This window comes from Triticum dicoccoides, chromosome 4B (genome assembly GCF_002162155.2).
Source record: "Triticum dicoccoides isolate Atlit2015 ecotype Zavitan chromosome 4B, WEW_v2.0, whole genome shotgun sequence".
NCBI lineage: Eukaryota > Viridiplantae > Streptophyta > Magnoliopsida > Poales > Poaceae > Triticum > Triticum dicoccoides.
The window spans coordinates 644,045,218-644,052,709 of NC_041387.1; the positions used below are offsets into that span (position 1 = coordinate 644,045,218).

The following is a 7,492-nucleotide window of genomic DNA, read 5'->3' on the forward strand; positions in this document are numbered from 1 at the left end:
TGCATCTCTCGAATACTTCTGTTACTACAAAATTTCTGGAACAATTAGATTCACCTGAGAAATTTGTGAACCAATCCATATAAAAAAGAATCAGGTCAAAAGAATGTTTCAATAAGATTCTGGAAATTATTTACTGAGAGCAAAAGTTTCTGATTTTCAGCAGGATCAACACAACTATCACCGCAAGCTATTGTAAAGGTCTAACTTGGCACTTTATTGAAATAAAAGCTATAAAACATGATTACTACAGTATCATAATCATGTGGACACAAAAACAGTAGGGATACATGTTGGGTTGTCTCCCAACAAGCACTTTTCTTTAGTGCCTTTCTACCTAGGCATGATGATTTCATTGATGCTCACATAAAAGATATGAACTGAAACACAAAGAGAGCATCATGAAGAATATGACTAGCACATTTAATTCAAAACCACTTCCTATGCCTAGGGATTTTGTGAGCAAACAACTTATGGGAACAATAATCAACTAGCATAGGAAGGCAAAACAAGCATAACTTGAAGATTTTCAACACATAGAGAGGAAACTTGATATTATTGCAATTCCTACAAGCATATATTCCTCCCTCAGAATAATTTTCAGTAGCATCATGAATGAATTCAACAATATAACTATCACATAAAGAATTATTTTCATGACGCACAAGCATAGAATTTTTATTACTCTCCACATAAGCAAATTTCTTCTCATGAATAGTAGTGGGAGCAAACTCAACAAAATAACTATCATGTGAGCCATAATCCAATGTAAAAGTAAATTCAAGATGACAAGTTTCATGGTTATCATTATTATTTATAGCATACATGTCATCTCAGTAATCATGATAGATAGTAACTTTATTCTCATAATAAATTGGAACCTCTTCCGAAATAGTGAAATCATTACTAAATAAAGTCATGACCTCTCCAAATCCACTTTTATCAATATAATCATCATAAGTAGGAGGCATGCTATCATCATAATAAATTTTCTCATCAAAACTTGGGGGACCAAAAATATCATCTTCATTAAACATAGCATCCCCAAGCTTGTGGTTTTGCATATCATTAGCGGCATGGATAATCAAGGAATTCATACTAACAACATTGCAATCATGCTTAACATTCAGAAATTTAATGCCAAACATTTTAATGCATTCTTCTTATAGCAATTGAGCACAATTATCGGAATCCTCATTTTCAAGAAAGACAAGATAAAGATGAAGAATATGAGGCAACCTCAATTCCATTTTTTATAGTTTTCTTTTATAGACTAAACTAGTGATAAAACAACAAACTAAAAGATTCGATTGCAAGATCTAAAGCTATACCTTCAAGAACTAACCTCCCCGATAACGACGCCAGAAAAGAGCTTGTTGTCTACTGCACAACCTTCTTCTTGTAGACGTTGTTCGGCCTCCAAGTGCAGTGGTTTGTTGGACAGTAGCAAATTTCCCTCAAGTGGATGACCTAAGGTTTATCAATCCGTGGGAGGCGTAGGATGAAGATGGTCTCTGTCAAACAACCCTACAACCAAATAACAAAGAGTCTCTTGTGTCCCCAACACACCCAATACATGGTAAATTGTATAGGTGCACTAGTTCGGCAAAGAGATGGTGATACAAGCATAATATGTATGGTAGATATAGGGTTTTGTAATCTAAAAATATAAAAACAGCAAGGTAGCAAGTGGTAAAAGTGAGCGAAAACAGTATTGCAATCCTTCGAAACAAGGCCTAGGGTTCATACTTCCACTAGTGCAAGTTCTCTCAACAATAATAACATAATTGGATCATATAACTTCCCTCAACATACAACAAAGAATCACTCCAAAGTCACTAATAGCAGAGAACAAACGAAGATATTATTGTAGGGTATGGAACCACCTCAAAGTTATTCTTTCCGATCAATCCATTGGGCTATTCCTAGAAGTGTCACAAACAGCCCTAGAGTTCATAGTAAAATAACACCTTAAGACACACATCAACCAAAACCCTAATGTAACTTAGATACTCCAATGTCACCTCAAGTATCAGTGGGTATGATTATATGATATGCATCACACAATCTCAGATTCATCTATTCAAACCAACACAAAGAACTTCAAAGAGTGCCCCAAAGTTTCTATCGGAGACTCAAGAAGAAAACGTGTGCCAACCCCTATGCATAAGTTCACCACTACACCACAACACTCAAAACAGCGTCAAAGAATCTGTCGGCAAAGGTTACCTAAGGCGACACATTTAGTGTCGGCAAAGACCTTTCCCGATAGAAAGGAGCTGACGCCTATAGTCCCGCCGGGAAAGATCTTTGCCGACAGATAAATCTAGGCCGACAGACAGTATGACACCATTTGTGATATCTACACCGACAAACATTTCTACACCGACAGACAACTCTATGCCGGCAGATCATCTGTTAGTGTGCTTTGCCGACAGATTGTGCGACGTGCATTTCTACGCCGACAGTTTGTCTATCAATGCGCTATGCCGACAGTTTGTGTGACGTCAGATACTTCTACCGACACATTTGTTGCCAGTGTTCTACATTTCAGCACAAATGCAAATGCACAATATTTTGAATGCAATTACATTCATAATATTAAACTCATGTTCAATATGCAATACATACAAACAATTGCACTCTTCTATTCATCACAAGATATCATTGGCCAAGGTGTTCATTCAATATATATAGAAGATTCATTAGTTTTCTTCACTCAAGTTAGCTACAACCATTACGTAAATGCACAAGTCACATATACTAGAGAGGCATGTTACAAACATAATGGCCAAAATTCATAAGAGACCAAGTGCTTGTTCACTGGACTGCTACTGCTACAGAATATTATGGAAGACCAACTCTTCAATTGCCAAACCAAATCAACTTCCGTATGAACAAAATGTGTCATCCATGTTCTCAACAAAAGCAATCACGAGAACATCTTCAATCAGCCAGTGGACTTGCTACTTTCTACCATTTGTCCCTACAAAAGAACTCATATGTTTCAGCAATCTTTGAAATAATACAATGTATTCAAATTTATGAGTTGCCTTCGAGTCCAAAGGTCTAAGAAACAAGCATTATTACATATACATGTACCAGCAGTCATATATGTAATAGTGTACTTGGTGAAAACAAGTCAATTTAAAGGACATCGCTTGTGTTGCGGTTCATGCATGCTATGAAACATTTTGTGGTATACAATAGGGATTCGCATATGTTGTTTGCTATGGTTAAAATCCTAAAACTAAACAGATGCTGCAAAAGGCTACAACACCTATGTTTACCTAAAAAATGCTTCAGGTGTAATCCTAATATGTGGACTGAACTAAATATGCTTCGTAGAAAAATAATGGTCAAGTATTTGTTTTTTGTGGCTGATCTTTGAAAGAGAGCAAGTTTCAGTTTAGCTACTAGGAATTGCACACTGACGGACAATTGTACCACTGCCCGTATTTGAACAAATATGCAAGCAAACATTCAGTTTAGCTTGCGTACTAAATCACACATTTAGCCTGCGTACTATTTGCATGACAATGGCGGTTGCGTTGCACACATACAAATGTAGAAACCAAACATTCTATGCTCTGCTATAGCCCAGATTTAGTATCGCCTTATCTTGCCCTTAATTCTTATCTATTTCCGATAGAAACTAGATACTCTAGTAGCCTCATGCATCATCCATTTATAATGACACTACAAACTGCACTATATGTGTTTAGTTATGATGCATGAAACCTGACAACAAAATTGCAAAGATTGCCCAAAAGAAGAATAATATTGTTTAGCTCAAACTATGGACCCTTTTCCCCATTCTGAACCTATGTCTTCCTACCCAAGCATCAAGCGAAACATGGCAATGTCAACTCATGGAAAAAAGTAAGAATAATACCTAGTGTTTCCAAATTTCCGATTCCTTGAGAAAAGAGAACTTGATGCATCTCTCCTATTTATCATTGCATTTTTTCTGTGCGCCCTAGTAGAGTAGAAACTTGTTCATCTTCTCGATGAAATTGAATTTCCATTGCAAGTGTTGTTGGTGGTTCAGCTGCTTCTTCAGGTTGTTTCTGCAAAAAAATAGAGCAAATGAGGCACCTAATTTATTTCTACAATGAAGTCAGTGCAATCTATTCTTGTCATCTATTGATATGCAGTCACATGCATGGCTGTACTAAAGAAAAACACATGATGTGTATGTGTGACTAACAATTAGTGTCTCCGCTTGTGCGGTAGGAACTCCAATTTTACGTGTATGTGCTATGACAATATTTCATCTCTCTGCATGTCATAGCCAAGTTCTTCAGCCTGCAACAATTTTTTCCCTAATAATTAGAAAACCAACTAATCGGATGCATAACTTTCAAAAAGAGGTGCTTGATTTTACCAATTCATGCCTGCTATGAGCATAACTCTTGATGCCAGCTACACTTAGCAATGACAACTCCGAATAAACTTACTTCTTGGCTCGCTGGGACGAGCCGCCTACTTCCCCAGAGGGCCTCATGTTTTCTCCCAATGCTAAATATTTTCTTTTTATTTGAACAAGAGCTCTCAACTTCCTTTTGTTTTCTGCAATACTTCCACCTCTTGTTCCTTCCATCTTTTCTCCTGCAAGTAGCACATATCAGACCATGATGCTTAATAAAAAATAGTGCAAAATATGCATACTGAGTAAATTATGTGATGAGTTAAATACATGGCAACAACTTTTATCGAGAAGCAGCAGGTTAAAACTGCAGTATCCACGAAGCAACTTCGTGTGAATTAGTAGTATAATTAAGAAACATAGTTATGAAAATATAGATAGGAGAAGTGGGCATTCATTACGAATATACATACTAAATAGAAAAAAACATAAATAGTAGGGCACCAAGGAAGAACAAACTGAGACTAGAGAAATACAATTTTCCATTACCCCTTCCATCCCTACAATTTCGTGACTATGATTTCTGAAGTTTACGGAGATCTCCACTTGAGCAGACTAAAACAGAAGTTAAAATAAGATATGCCACAAACAGACTTGAGCAGAGAGTAAATGGAGGCTATGTTAGCAGATTCAGAAGGTTTCTTGATTTAGTAAACATTAAACTTGTGATCCGTTTGACAACAAACAAGTAGAAATAATGAGCACCTAGATTAGAAGTCTACTGGTTAGGAGTGAAAGAACAAGAAGATATCCAGTACAAGAAAAAGGAAATTCAGAGACATGAGAAATATGTTTGAGCTCCTTCTAGAACTCCACAGATATGGAGGTAGTGGTTCAGAAGTGTGCTCATCTCCTCCTCCTCATTCTTCCTCTATGCCTTGAGCTCATTCTGGAGCTGGTTTGCATCAACCTTTTGTAATCCTGCGACACAAGAGTTGAATCCATTGATTGGTACATAGATAGATAAAAACACGTGACTGAAATTCTGAAACTGAAGCAACATCGATACAAGTAGCGCAGAAAAAGAAAAAAACATTAAATTGGTGTATCATTAATTACTTTATTGTGCAAATTAATTGTCACAGTTTGGAGCTTTTACGGAAATGCATGTCCTGTTTTGGAGCTAGCACTTAGGAAATAACATGTCCAAATTATCAAAAGTGAAATATGTTTGATATGAACTCTGAAGCAATAACAACAATCTTAGACAAGTCGAGGAATAAACTAGCAGATGGTTTACAAAAGGAAAGGCAAGTAGGTCAACATACAGCGGAAGCAACTAATGGCCACCACACCCCATAATCTCTCTCTTCATTTTTTAGTCTTTAAAATAAATAAATAATGATTGTGAAATCAGAGGCACAACCGAAGGAAAAGCAAATTCGCATAATCATTTAAAACTTCCCATACACTACATACATAGTCCAACTTTTAGTGTTAATATTGACCTTATAACATGTTCTGTACAAAGATGCAAACTGCAATACTAATTTCGCAATTTTCCACCAGCACTTTTGGAATGTGAGTTACTAATTAGCGACAAGCACAATGGCCTTCTAGGAAACTAAATGTACATACTACATCGGGTAAATTTTCCAAATACAGGTGGCCAACATAATTTATTCAGTCTGAAACTTAAGGTGCTGCAAAGGATTGTGCTTCATTAGTTCAAGAGAAGGACATTTGGATTGCTGGACCTCTCCTTTTTTCATCCCTGAAGAAATAATTACTGTTGTGCAGTAAGCAAATTCAGGCCATAGGAAGGAGACGGACAGAAGGGGAGAGAAGAAAAATGCTTACATTTGTCCATGGCGTCGGAGTAGCTGCGTCCCCGGAAGGGAAGAAGCAAGCACATAGAGCACCTGCGTGCGGGTTTGAGGAAACCACATCAGGAAGGGGAGCGGCCAAAACAAAACTAACCAACAGCCCGGGGGAGAGAGGGGCGGGGAGGAGACCTTCCATGGAGGCTGCCGGTGCGTGGTTGTGGAGATGGAGCCCGAGGTGGATCTGGCGCTGGGAGCAGAGGAGCTCGACGTCGGACGGCACTGGCCGATCTACGTGCGCCAGGGCTGCCGCCTGACCTGCTTCGGTCATGGTGGATCTCCTGCTTTGGGAGGCGCCGTCGGTGGTGGGAGAGGCGGCAGCGCGAGCAAATCGGACGGCAAGTCAGGGGCCGGCGGCAGCAGGTGACCTAGGTTTAGGTTTAGGTGGGAGAGTGTGTGGCGTGGGAGGAAGAGAAAGAGTTTTTTTAGTTGAAGATGGGTGGGCCGGGCGGAGAAAGAGATAAGATGGGCACTTGTCCCGTGTGGCTCGGTCCAAACATACGCCGACACTTTTTCTATCGCCAAGCAACAGCGACGGATAATCTAACAGCAAAAAATGCATATGCCGACACATTGTATGTCCGCACACCTTTAAGCACTAACGACACATAGAACATCGTCACTCTACAGCAACTCTCACAATCGATGTGTCGTTATTGTTTTCAATAGACAATGCGTCGCTAATGTACACTTATGCCAACAAATGCATGTCGTCATTGTAGTGTCGTGGTGTAGTGCACAAGGTCACTGAACGCACAAGTTGATCACCAAGACATACATCAAGTAGATCACCTGAATATCCCATTGTCACCACAGATAAGCACATGCAATACATACATCAAGTGTTCTCAAATCCTTAAAGACTCAATCCGATAAGATAACTTCAAAGGGAAAACTCAATCCATTACAAGAAGGTAGAGGGGGAGAAACATCATAAGATCCCACTATAATAGCAAATCTCACGGTACATATAGATCATGCCAAATCAAGAATATGAGAGAGAGAGAAAGAGAGAGAGAGAGAGATCAAACACATAGCTACTGGTACATACCCTCAGCCCCGAGGGTGAACTACTCCCACCTTGTCATGGAGAGCGCCGGGATGATGAAGATGGCCACCGGTGATGGATCCCCCTCTGGCAGGGTACCGGAAAAGGGTCTTGATTGGTTTTTCGTGGATACGGAGGCTTGTGGCAGCTGAATTCCCGATCTAGGTTTCTTTTCGGGGGTTTCTGTATTTATAG

At 39.1% G+C, this 7,492-nt stretch overlaps 1 long non-coding RNA gene across 3 annotated transcripts; it reads right to left on the reverse strand.

The window, feature by feature from the left end:
- Nucleotides 1-2,672: 2,672 nt before the first annotated feature.
- On the reverse strand, nucleotides 2,673-6,661 carry LOC119294152. Of its 3 annotated transcripts, none has more exons than XR_005143356.1 (7): nucleotides 6,382-6,661; nucleotides 6,227-6,288; nucleotides 5,207-5,347; nucleotides 4,385-4,608; nucleotides 4,208-4,305; nucleotides 3,893-4,067; nucleotides 2,673-2,983 (listed from the first exon to the last, which is right to left on the reverse strand). It is a non-coding gene; the product is annotated as an uncharacterized LOC119294152 (long non-coding RNA). The 3 variants fall into 3 exon arrangements; XR_005143355.1 differs by having other exon boundaries at nucleotides 5,185-5,347; XR_005143354.1 differs by having other exon boundaries at nucleotides 4,385-5,347.
- Between the last annotated feature and the right edge of the window lie 831 nt (nucleotides 6,662-7,492).